This window comes from Spermophilus citellus (assembly GCF_964194105.1).
Source record: "Spermophilus citellus genome assembly, chromosome: 9".
NCBI classification, from domain to species: domain Eukaryota; kingdom Metazoa; phylum Chordata; class Mammalia; order Rodentia; family Sciuridae; genus Spermophilus; species Spermophilus citellus.
In genome coordinates, this window is record NC_138191.1 from 27,204,056 (window position 1) to 27,216,535 (window position 12,480).

Genomic DNA, 12,480 nt, shown 5'->3' on the forward strand with positions numbered 1-12,480 from the left:
ATCTGATCCTAATTGCAATTTAAACAATATATCTTTTGGTCTGCTTCTTTCATTCAAGGATCTACATAAACTGGCAACACCCATTATATAATATAACTTACTTTTCTTGTCTCCAAGTTAGATCATCTAAATCCTTTAAACTTTTCATATCCGAACAATTCCCTCTAAGACACAATATTCAAATTCTCCAAAACCATTTAGTTATAATGTTTTAAGTAAGATACACAGTCTTTTATCAATCTGAGTAGGGATAGACATGAGGAAGAACTAAGAATATATTTAAAACAAAGTTACTATATTAAATTTCAGAGCACAGGTTATAGGAACAAATAAACATAAAAATCATGGGGAGGAGTTGGGGTTGTGGCCCAGATGTAGAGCCCTCGCCTAGCAGCGCAAGGCACTGGGTTCCATCCTCAGCATCACATAAATAAATAAATAAATAAAATTAAGGTATAAAAAAATTATGGGGTAAATAAACTAGGATGCCAGAATATCCACCTGTAGAATGAACTCAACTTATCTTAGGTAAACTGGTTATTTTCTGTCAAATTATCACATATCTGTTAGTAAACCCTAATTTATTTTTAGATGGACTAAAGGTGGCTTGTCACCTAATCCAGCCCACACAGTGCTAGGGATGGAAATCAGGGCCCCAAGCATGCTACTCAAGCACTCTACCACTGAGATAGATTCCCAGTCCCCCAAATTTCTATTTCTGACTACATTTTCTCTGGAGGAGAAGAAACAAGATGACAACTAAAAGAAATGATACAAGCAGGGGCTAGGGTTGTGGCTCAGTGGTGGAGCGCTTGTGTAGCATGCACTGGGTTCAATCCTCAGCACCACATAAAAATAAATTTTAAAAAAGGCAAAAAAAAAAAAAGAGAAAGAAATGATGCAAGCAAAATTAAGAGTAGGATGGTAAGACTAGGAAATACAGGAAAATATGAGGCAAACATGTACAGACAAACATTCAGTTTGACTTTATTTAAACTGAATGTTGATAAAGCAACTAAAGGCAAAAAGAATGATTTTAACATTAGAATATATAACTAATGTGAGCAACTAGCGCCTAAAGCAATGGCAGTTGGGCCCAAGAATGGCTGGACACTTGATAAAGCAATCTAAGAATATCTAGAGAAAAATGTAAACAATACCCATCAATGAAGAGGCAAAGATCAAGTGGCAACAGAGAGCTTTCAAGATTTCCAATCCAGCAAAGAGATAAAACAGCAGCAATACCCACAGTGATTGACAAACTGGATTACAAGAGAGCTATTATACAAAGAAAACAATGGAATACTTATACCAAACGTCTAGTTGGTAAAATGCTATATTCATATGTTAACAGCTGAGAGAAAGATAAAGATATAAAGCTTCAGATATAAAAATTTGATAAATGGGAAAAGGTTGGGGGGGAAGGAGAGAAATAAGTAATATTCCTGAATCTTTGCACATCTTTTAAAACTAAAATTTTAAAAAGTACCACCAATAAGATCTAAATATAATATGTCAGTAATTAATTGGCAAACTTAAAGAGAAATTCCATGGGGGGGGGAAAAATACATAGGGCTGGGGATCAATGGTAGAGCACTTGTCTACCATGTGAGGCACTGAATTTGATCCTCAGCACCACACAAAAATAATTAAATAAAGGTATTCTGTCCACCTACAATTAAAAAAAAATTTTTTTTTAAACTGTGAACTAGGGGCTTGGGATGTGGCACAAGTGGTAGCGCGCTCGCCTGGCATGCATGAGGCACTGGGTTTGATCCTCAGCACCACATAAAAAAATAAAAGAAAATAAAGATATTGTGTCCATCTAAAACTAAAAAATAAATATTAAAAAAAAACTGTGAACTAAAGATGAACTTGATATCATATATTTGCAGCCAAGTACACACCTGTAATTCCAGCAACTCAGGAGGCTGAGGCTGGAGGATCACAAGTTCGAGGCCTGCCTCAGCAACTTAGCAAGGTCCTAGCAACTTAGTGAACACCTGTCTCAAAATTAAAAAAAAAAAAAAAATTTAAAAACAGCTGGGACTATGGCTCAGTGGTTAAGCACTCTTGGGTTTAATCCCCCCAAAAAAGATTACATATATGTATCTATATCTAACAGTGTTGAGCATGATTTTTAGTATTAACTCACAACTACCATACATTCCAAAAATACATTGCTTTACACAATCCCGATTAATAAAATAACTGCAATCATAATGCTTACTTAAATATAACATCCTGTTCTCTATCATTGTGGAGAAATAGAGATTTCCTATAAATTATGCTGCAAAACTAGATTTACTAGAGATTATGCTGTAAAAACTATATCACTAAAGTTATTCTTAAGCAAATTTATAATCCTAAAGAATGTACTTCAAGGGCTGGGGATGTGGTTCAAGTGGTAGCGCACTCGCCTAGCATGCATGAGGCACTGGGTTAGATTCTCAGCACCACATAAAAATTAAAATAAAGATATTGTGTCCACATAAAACTAAAAAATAAATATTTAAAAAAAATGTACTTCAAGGGGCTCAGCAGCAGAGTGCTTGCCTCGCACATGTGAGGCACTGGGTTCAATCCTCAGCACCACATAAAAATAAATAAATAAATAAATAATAAATTATGTCCATCTACAGCTAAAAAATATTTTTTAAAGGAATATTAATATGTTTGGATACATTAATATTGGACATAGCTCAGCTGTAGAGCCTAATGTGCTCTGGGTTTGATACCAGTACTGCAAAAAGAAAAAAATAATACACATACGTTCAACTAAAGGAGAAAGGTCTTATACTATACTTGTAAACAATATTTTTTCCCTTGGTTTTATTTCTCATCAAACTGAACTCCAGAGTAAGAACAGTGTTAATTTTATATCCTATAAAACTATTTTAAATAGATAATAGTCTTTTTAATCTATTAATAAAATGAATAATCTTTTGAAAAGAGTTTTGACTTGACTCTTGCATAAGAAAAAAATGATTTCTAAAACAGGTGCTATTATCCTAGCTACTTGGGAAGCTGAGGCAGGAGGATGGAAATTAGATACCAGCCTGGATAACTTAATCAGACATTGTCTCAAAAAAACATAAACAAACAAAAAACACAGGGGAACTAGGGATTTAGATCCGTAGTAGAGGGCCTTGAGTTCAATCCACAGTGCCAGTGAATGAATGCATAATAAATTTTTTTTAAAAATGACTGGAAATGTAACTCAATGGTAGAATATTATAGATTTAAGCCCCCCACCACACATGTATTTCTAGATAATTATTAGCACATAAAATTGGATACATAGAAGTATTAGAAAATCAAAGTTATAAAAGATACAATGAAGCTGGGTGCAGTGGCTCATACCTTAGAAGACTGAGGCAGGAGGATCCAGAGTTCAAAGCCAGCCTTAGCAATTTAGCAAGACCTTAAGGAACTCAGTGAGAACCTGTCTCTAAATAAAATACAAAAAGAGGCTAGAGATGTGGCTCAGTAGTTAAGTGTCCCTGGGTTCAATCCCTGGTACAAAAAAAAAAAAAAGATACTATGGCTTTTTAAAAAAGATTCAAAACTTTAGTTAACCCCAATTATATAGTCAACATCAAAATAACAATTTGGTATAAAAACAAAAGATTATAAAAATACTAAGGATTCAAACTAAGCCCAATTTCTACCAAAAAAGAAAGACCAACCCAAATATATACATATTTATGTCATTCCATTTTCCTATCCATAATCATTTTGTTAATAAATAAAAATGAATTGAAATTTTATCTTTTTAGGGCCTATACAAATTGGACAAACATGATACAATTAACAGCTCAAAAAATAAATTCAAAATAAATAATCTTATGAACACATTACTATAACAGAAAAAAAGATAAATAATTATTAGTAAATAATGGGAAGTATACAACTTTGAGAAAAACTAGTTACCAAGTCTCCACAGAACATGACCCATAGTCTTTTTTTTGGAGGGAGTGGGTATTGGGGATTGAACTCAGGGGCATTCAACCACTGACCCACATCCCCAGTCCTTTTTTGTATTTTATTTAGAGACAGGTTCTCCCTGAGTTGTTGGAGCCTCGCTTTTGCTGAGACTAATTTTGAACTCATGATCCTCCTGCCTCAGTCTCTTGAGCCACTGGGTTTACAAGCATGCACCACTGTGCCCCACTGATCCATGATCTTTTATTGCTATAGTCTTCCCTTATCTGTGATTTCACTTTCCCTAGATTCAGTTACCAACAATCAACCACAGCCCAAAAATATTAAGTGGAAAACTCCAGAAAACAGAAGTTCATAAGGTTTAAATTGAACACCATTCTGAGTAGCATGATGAAATATTTTAGCTCCACCCAGGTTATGAATCATCATCAGTTTGTCTACTGTATCCATGCTGTATATATTACCTGCCCATCCATCATTCAGTAACTGCTATCTTGGTTATCAGACTGACTATCCCAGTATTACACCCCTTGTATTCAAGTAACCCTTATTTTACTTTATATTGGTTCCAAAGTGCAAGAGTAGAGATGTTGGCAATTTTATTTCATTATAGTTATAATTGTTGTATTTTATTGTTAATGTTAATTTCTTACTACATCTAATTTATAAATTAAAGTTTACATACATGTTTCTATACAGAAAAAAATATAGTTTTATAAAGATTTTTATTAGCATATTTACACACACACACACCTTAGATGCCTAAAACCTCAGATAGTACCAAACACTACACAGAGGCCTTGGAAGTATCCTCCATGGACAACTGGGGATTGTTGTACTGGTTAACCACCAGCTTCAATCACTCAGTATACACAGATATGATCATTTAAAAGCCAAATAGGTAAATAGAATAGAAGTATCCTTTCTACTGAGCATTGTTTTTCAGTCAGTAAATGACATAAATATGTTTCTGTAACACAAGGGCTTTAAAAAGTAAAACCTGGTTTCAAATACATTTCTAAGCAGAAATCAATCTCAAATGCAAAAGGATTATAAAAGCTGAAAAAAGAGCCCCTAAAGAGTTTGAATTCATTCATAGAATCCAGGCACTGTGGTGCACAACCAGCAACCCAGGAAGCTGAGGCAGGAGGATCAAAAGTTTGAGGCCAGCCTCGATAACTTATTGAGGTCCTAAGCAACTTAGCAAGAGCCTGTTTCAAATTTTTTTTAAAAGATACAAGTTGGTGTGAATATACTATATAGACAACAAAAGATATGAAAAATTGTGCTCTATATATGTAATAAGAATTATAATGCATTCCAAAGGGATATAGCTCAGTGGTAAAGAATCCCAATACAAAAAAAAATATATCTTCATAGGAAAATATACCTGTCTTCTCAAAAAGTATCATCATTCTGTGAGAAAATAAATGTTTCTATTCAGCTCAATAATGTTACATGATGATATGGAGCGAAAAATTCTAATGAAAAAGGACCAGAGAAAGATTTTAGGAAGCAAGAAAATCTGTACTGCACCATGAAGGAAGGGAAATATTCCAAGGGAAACAACTCAAGCAAAAGCAAGAAGGTAAGAACACATATACTGTGTTTTAGGATAAGAATACTGGGTTAGGAGGAATCAAAGTGATGTCTGAAAACACAGAACAGTATCAAACTGTAAGACTCTGACTATGTGGCTGAAGTACATATTTGGCATTGTATTTATACAATGGGGAACATTGTAGTTTTTTTTTTAAACAAATAAAAAGGAAAATTGGATCTGTAGTAGGAAGATAAACTGCAGCATCATACAAAGCAGGTGAGGAGACAGGCAGAAATATACACTAAAAATAATTACTGAAGAGGAAGTCTCCTATCACTGCACAACATCAAGCACACTGCTTTGCACACGTCCAATGAACTTCTTGATTTCATGTCTGGGAAAAAGATAGGAACTATGAAGCAGCAAAGAATGCTATACTAGTCAGAAAACTGTACTTTAATACTTTCTTGTTCTATGGTAAAGAGTACATTCATATTCATGAAAATTACTCAGAAAAGTCTTACTCTTAATTTATAAATTTTTTAATAAAAATGACAAAAGGATATTGAAAATGTCAGGCAATTTAGATGACAATGAAAGCAAGACAGTAGTTCTAAAAGAAGGATGGAAATATTTCTGCAGAGTTCACAATAAAACACAAGACCTAGAGGCATCTTTAAGTAGAATTATGTACCACAAATGGGATCCAGGCACATGCTGAGCTTTAAATACAAGCATTACAACATGTTTGAGTTCAAGCCATGGTTTTAATCCCAGAACAGAGTTATATGATCTTAAGTGAAATTTTCAGAGGTGGAGTGAGCATAATTATACTTAACAATGTGTTGTGATGACTACAGATAGGATTTGTAAAGTACCTAACCCAGTGCCTGGCTCTGGCACATAACAAAAGTTCTCAATAAAGAACAAAGTAATGAAATAGCTGTTGTTATTATTACAAATAGAATACGTGTATTACATTTGGAACAGTCTAAATCCATGTCAAGTTTTCAACTTTAGAACAAATTTCACTTTTTAAGTAAATCTTAGAAATATTTTATGCTTAAAGAGAGGCCATTTTGAAAACTAGAACTTTGAAAACTAGTATATCCTATCACTGTTGTAATTCAGCCTATTACCAAGTCTCAGATTTCTATTAAAACGTTTGTAACACTACTTGGCTGATCGAATAAAGGAAGAAACTACGACTAAACTGTCAAAGAGGATTTTAGGGATATGCCTCTAAGGCAATATCACACAATCATTTACTTCACAACCAGTTCACTCCTCAAATTATAAACAGCCTGAGAAACTGCTTCCCGAAAGGAATCCACGAAAAGGAGTAAAGAAGAGTAGGTCTGAGACCCTCCCTCACCCCTAAACTCCTACCCTTCCTTAACGCACACCAAGAAGACCAACAGTGGGTCCCTATTTCACTTCTAAACCAAAGCTGCTCCTCAATAGAGAGGACCCACGCCAACACACTGGCTATTATCAGTCCGGAAATCTTAGGTGCATAGTTCTAAAGTGGCAATTTGAAAATCAGCTTGGCTGGTCAAGTTCGCTTCCAACACACGCGAGGCACCAACACCAGCCAACAGAGAGGAAAACCAAGAACCTACTTCTCTTAATTCTACCACGGTTAAATTATGCATTAAGGGAAATACAATTTCCACCCTCACTCGTTTTCTTGAGCAGAGTTCAAGTGATACTAGTTAAAATTACCCAACTGGTTATCCTTAAAACATAACCTTTGAAGATAGTCTGCAGATTTCAAGAAAAGATTTTCTTAAAAGATTTTAAACTTGTTTGCAGCAATTGCCAATTTCATTTTCGCAACAGAAAACTGACCAGTTGGTGCTCAAGGGTTCACGAATTTAGCTATCAAGCGCCCGACTGCAAGTGACTGCGACGCGCCTACGATTAGGTTCCACAGGGATTCGTATTTCAAATCTACTGTCCACTACGCTCAGAATACACGAGAAGTCGCTGTACCCTGGCATAATTTTTATTTTAAAGAATCTAAGGAACGAAGCTCTTCAAGTCTTACCCTCATTAAAAAGTCTTCCTGTGTAACTCTATATATCAACCAGGCGAATGAGAATTCATACTCCATTTGTGTATGATGTGTCAAAATGCATTCTACTGTCATGTTTAACTAATTAGAACAAATTTTTAAAAATTGGGGGGGGTAGTTTTTACACAAGAAAGCAACTGAGTTCCCGCACTGGCGCGGGCGGCTCGGCACCCGGAGTTGGCTTTCGGGACGTCTGGTCCCCCGCAGGGCCCACAGATTAGAGCCACCCCGCCCCCTCAGCCCCGCACCGCGCTCGGTCCTCAAGGGACAAAGGAGGTCGCCCCCAGATTCCCGACAGAGGAGCCTACCCCAACTCCCACACTCACGCACCCCACCCCGCGCTCGCTGTGGGGCCCCTCAACGCCTCAGTCCCAGAGCCCCGCACAACTCACCTCCAGCCGGCCGGCAGGTAACTATTGTGCGGAGGACTCCGCGGAGCTGAAGCAGCTGCCCCGGGCGACAGGCGGGGGCTTAGGGCCCCTCCCTCAGGCGGGTCCGCGCGCCGCCGCGGGCGAGCCAGGCAGGGGCACCGCGGGAGGCCGGCGCGCGCCCCCTGCGCCCGCCCCCGGAAGGTCACGTGGGCCAGAGTTCTGGACACCCCTCGCTTCCCCAGAGCGTCCCTCCGCCACCCAGGGGTCCCACAGCGCCGTCAGCCCTCGGCGCCGGCGCTCCTCTGCGCCTGCGCCCCAGCTTCAGGCGCTCCCATTCAAACAGACAACGCCCCGCGTCTTTCGGACCAGCCAATGGCAATGGCCGGAGACGGAGTGGGGCGGGGCTTTCGCTCGCTCCCCGCTACTCGCTCCTGGCTCCCGGCTCCCCGATCCCGGCTCCCCAGCCCAGGACCTTCGAGCCTGGCTGAACCGGCACTTGCGGGGCTCGGTACCCTCGGACCGGGGTCCTCTCCTCAACCACCAAATTGAAGTTTCTTTTCCACTTAGTTCTTCTCTAGACACGGAAAAGTGGAACAATAAGTACTGTGCGGAATTCAGATAGGGTATAGCTTAGACCCCTTTAAAGGATGGGAGCCCCAGGCAAGTGCCTCCTTCCCTGAAGTCTGGGTCCCGCCCTAGAGAAAGAGTATTCCAAGTGGCAGATGCCGGATGTAGAAGGAAAAAAAAAAAAGAGACTTCTGTGAAAGGAACAGAGGGAGCCGTGTGAAAGTCTGAACAAGGCATCCTCAGTTCTTGACTCTCTGTGTCACAATTCTAGCGTGTCCAGCTGTTGAAAAAGCAAACTTCTTTTTGCTGTAGGATCGCTGGTTCCCAGGAAAATTGGTTGGCAGTTTGCGTCAGTTTCAGCAGCTGCATTCCAAATACACCGAGAATACGTTTTATTTCTATTCACTTCTCCATATCGAATTGACCAAAAAATAGGTCTCAGATTCTTCGGCACTACAGTCTCTCCGGTGTAAAGAATCTGATGTTACGTTATTTCTCAAGTGGGTATTTCTGCACTAAAATGAAATTGAAATGTTTTACAGGGTCAGAGATATGCTTAAAAAAAACAACAACAGGGGCTGGGGTTGTGGCTCAGTGGTAGAGTGCTCGCCTACACGTGTGAGGCACTGGGTTGGATCCTCTGCACCATATAAAAATGAAATAAAGATATTGTGTCCACCACCTACAACTAAAAAATAAATATTAAAAAGAAAAAAAAACAGGCTTTCTGAATGATGGGTCATATCTAGTGATCCAAGTAACATTTCTTATTAGGCAAATTGTTTAAAGCAACAGTATTGGCTTCAAACTAGACTTGGGTTTGAATTTCAACTCTGCCCAACTCTGCAGATTGACTTTGAACAAGTGAATACCTTCTTTAATCTTCATTTCTTCACCTGTAAAACACAGATAAGGTCCCTTCTAGTTAGAGTTTTAATGATGCTTCAGTGAGGTAAGGTTTATGAGGTGGTTGACTTAGGGCCTGATACAGAAACTGCTCAATACATGATACCTATTAGCATTAATATCAACAACCACGTTTAATATCAGGTTCTTAAAAGCAATAGCTGAATTAACCAACTATACTATTTCAGAGGTATATATTATAATTCCTTTTGACTCATAAATTCTTCGAGGGTATTGATACTATGAAAGACACAAAGGAAGTGCAATATATTAAATTCTGCATGTCCAAAAAAATCATTATCCCCTCCCCACGCCCACCACAAACCTTACAGATGTGACTTCCTATTTCTGATATTAGTTACCTCCATCTTCCTGATCTCTTAAATTATCTTTCAGGCCGTATAAATCGGATGATGTTATCCTCTTACTTGAATTTGGTGACTTCCCATTTGATTTTAAATAAAATCCAGACGCCTACCATAGATCACAAAACCTAAGCCATCTTGCCCTGCCTACCTCTCTACTCCTGTCCTCATATCTGACTTCTTTCCAAGTACACAAGGCATTCCTCTGACCCTGGAATAGACCAAACTTCAAGGTCTTAGAACCTCCTTCCTGGCAGCTCCCTCTACTTAGGCTGTTCCCCAAGCTTTTTAAAAGACTGGCTTGGATTCATTCCTCAGCCTTCTCCTTATGCATTACGGTTTTTGGCAAATATTTATGGAGTTTCTGCTGTGGGCCAGGAAATGGTCTAGATACTGAAAATACAGTTGTGAGCAAAACAGAGTGAAAGACTACTTTAGATTTAGGGTCAAGGCCTCTCTGAGATACCCAGACTGAGATTTGAATTACAAGAGGGAGCTAGTCTTCCTCAAATTTCGGGGAAAAAGCAAGTTAGGCAAAGGAAACAGCTAATGCAAAGTTCGGTGAGGATAAGCTTTGTGGAAGGCCACTGGAGCAGAAGAAAAGAACATGCAAGAGGCCATGCAGGCCTTCATAAGGCAGGGTAATGAGTTTGGACATTATTTTCTAAGCATTGAAGGAAGTCAGCAAAAGGTTTTAGACATGAGAATAATTTCATCTGATTTATACTTTTAAAAAAGCACTCTGTAATAAATCCAGAATTTGAGACATTCTCTAAGACATCTATGCCAGCCTCTTCTTAATAGTCAATATCACACAAAAAAAAATTAAAAAATGGACATGAATCTTGATGGAGTCTTGGGAAAGACAGGAAAACTATAAAATACATATTAGAGATAACTGAGAAATTTAAATATATACTATATATTAGATGATATTATAGAATTACTATACTCTTATTATCTCAGGTTTGACATGGAATTATTGCTATACAGGAGAATTAATATTTTGAAAATGCAGGTTAAATATTTAAGGGTAAAGAACATGACTTCTGTAACTTATATTCAGACAATTCAGCACAAAACTGAGAGAGAATAAGAAATACAAACCAAATATTAAGAACTGGGTCTTGGTGAAGATACATGGAGAGAGAGATGTATATAATTCTTCTATATACTATTGGTATATGATTATTTTATCTTTTCTGGAAATGTGGAATTTTTCAGGATGAAAAATAAGAAAATCATCCCATAGACTTCCATTTCTGACAGTAATTAATTATATGCCCCATCCAATTCTCACAGTGAAAACAACTTAAAATATTTTAGAAATTAAAAAAAAAAAACTGTATAAATTTTGTCAATGAACTAGTAAGTAAGAGGTAAACCAAATACCTCTTAAAGGAGCCCAGTGTGTTTGGACCAAATAAAAAGTTCCAAAAAATGTGACTGATCAATCAAATTGCAATTCATGCAAAGCAACAAGATATGATAAGCAAGAATCATCAGGCAACAAAAACAAATAAAAAACATGGCATAATCAGGCCCATGAAGACTTTGTAACTGAATTATCAAACACAGATTATAAGGTAAGTATATTTAATGTATCTTTGATAAGTAGATTTAATATATTTTTAAAAATCTGCTGGGCATGGTGGCACAAGCTTGTAATCCCAGCAACTCAGGAGGCTAGGGCAGGAGGATCACAAGGCCCTAGGCAACTTAATGAGAATTTACCTCAAAATAAAAATTTTTAAAAAGGGCTATGGATGTGGATCAGTGGTTAGGCACTCTGGGTTCAATCCCCAGTACCAAAAGAGAAAAAGAAATAAAAGATTATAAATATAAGAATAAAGGACTGCAAAAAATAGCCAACAGGTTTAAAAAAAGTACCCAATAGAACTTCTAGACTTAAAAAAGAAATAAAGACATAATAGTTGAAATTTGAAATTCAATGAACATGTTTAACAGCAAACTGGATGTGGCTAAAGAAAGAAGTAGTAAACTGTAAGTCAGAACTCAAAAAAAAATTTCATATGAAATATAGACTGAGAAGATCTAACATACAACCAGTCAAAATTCTAAGATAAGAAACAAACAATATTTTAAGCAGGATTTTTTTAAAGAAAAAGAAATTTGCACCTAGACTTAAGATAATGAAAATACAAAACACAAAAGACAAAGAGGCAATCTTTTTTGGGGTTATTTTGTTTTGTTTGGTTTGGTTTGGTTTGGTACCAGGAGATTGAACCCAGGGGTGCTTAACCACTGCGCCTCATCTCTAGCCTTTTTTTTATATTTTATTTAGAGACATGGTCTCATTGAGTTGTTTAGGGCCTCAATAACTTGTTGAAGCTGGTTTTGAACCCTAGATCCTCCTGCCTCAGCCTCTAGAGCCGCTGGGATTATAGGCATACACCTGGCTCAAAGAGGCAATCTTAAAAGCAGAAAGAGAGTACAAAATAATAGCTCCCCATAAATTTTAACAAAATTATTACAAATTGTGGCATAAAGCAACACAAATACATTGTCTTTCAGCACTGGTGACTAAAAGTCTGAAAATGGCTCAGTGGACTAATATCAGGGTGTAGGCAGGGCTGTATTCCTTCTGGAGGCTCCTGGGGGAATCCATTCCCTGTCTTCTCTCACTTCTAGAGACTGTCTGCATTCCCTTCCTCCATCTTTAACCTCTCTTCCTACCATGTCCAA

General features: G+C 37.6%; 1 protein-coding gene across 2 annotated transcripts in view; it reads right to left on the reverse strand.

Moving 5' to 3' along the window:
• The window catches only part of GPSM2 (G protein signaling modulator 2), a 54,499-nt gene extending 46,272 nt beyond the window's left edge, over positions 1 to 8,227 (reverse strand). For both annotated transcript variants that reach the window (XM_081305904.1, XM_081305905.1), the window contains exon 1: positions 7,958 to 8,227. The gene's annotated coding sequence lies outside the window, so the exon portion shown is untranslated. The remainder of the gene's footprint in view (positions 1 to 7,957) is intronic.
• Positions 8,228 to 12,480: the final 4,253 nt, after the last annotated feature.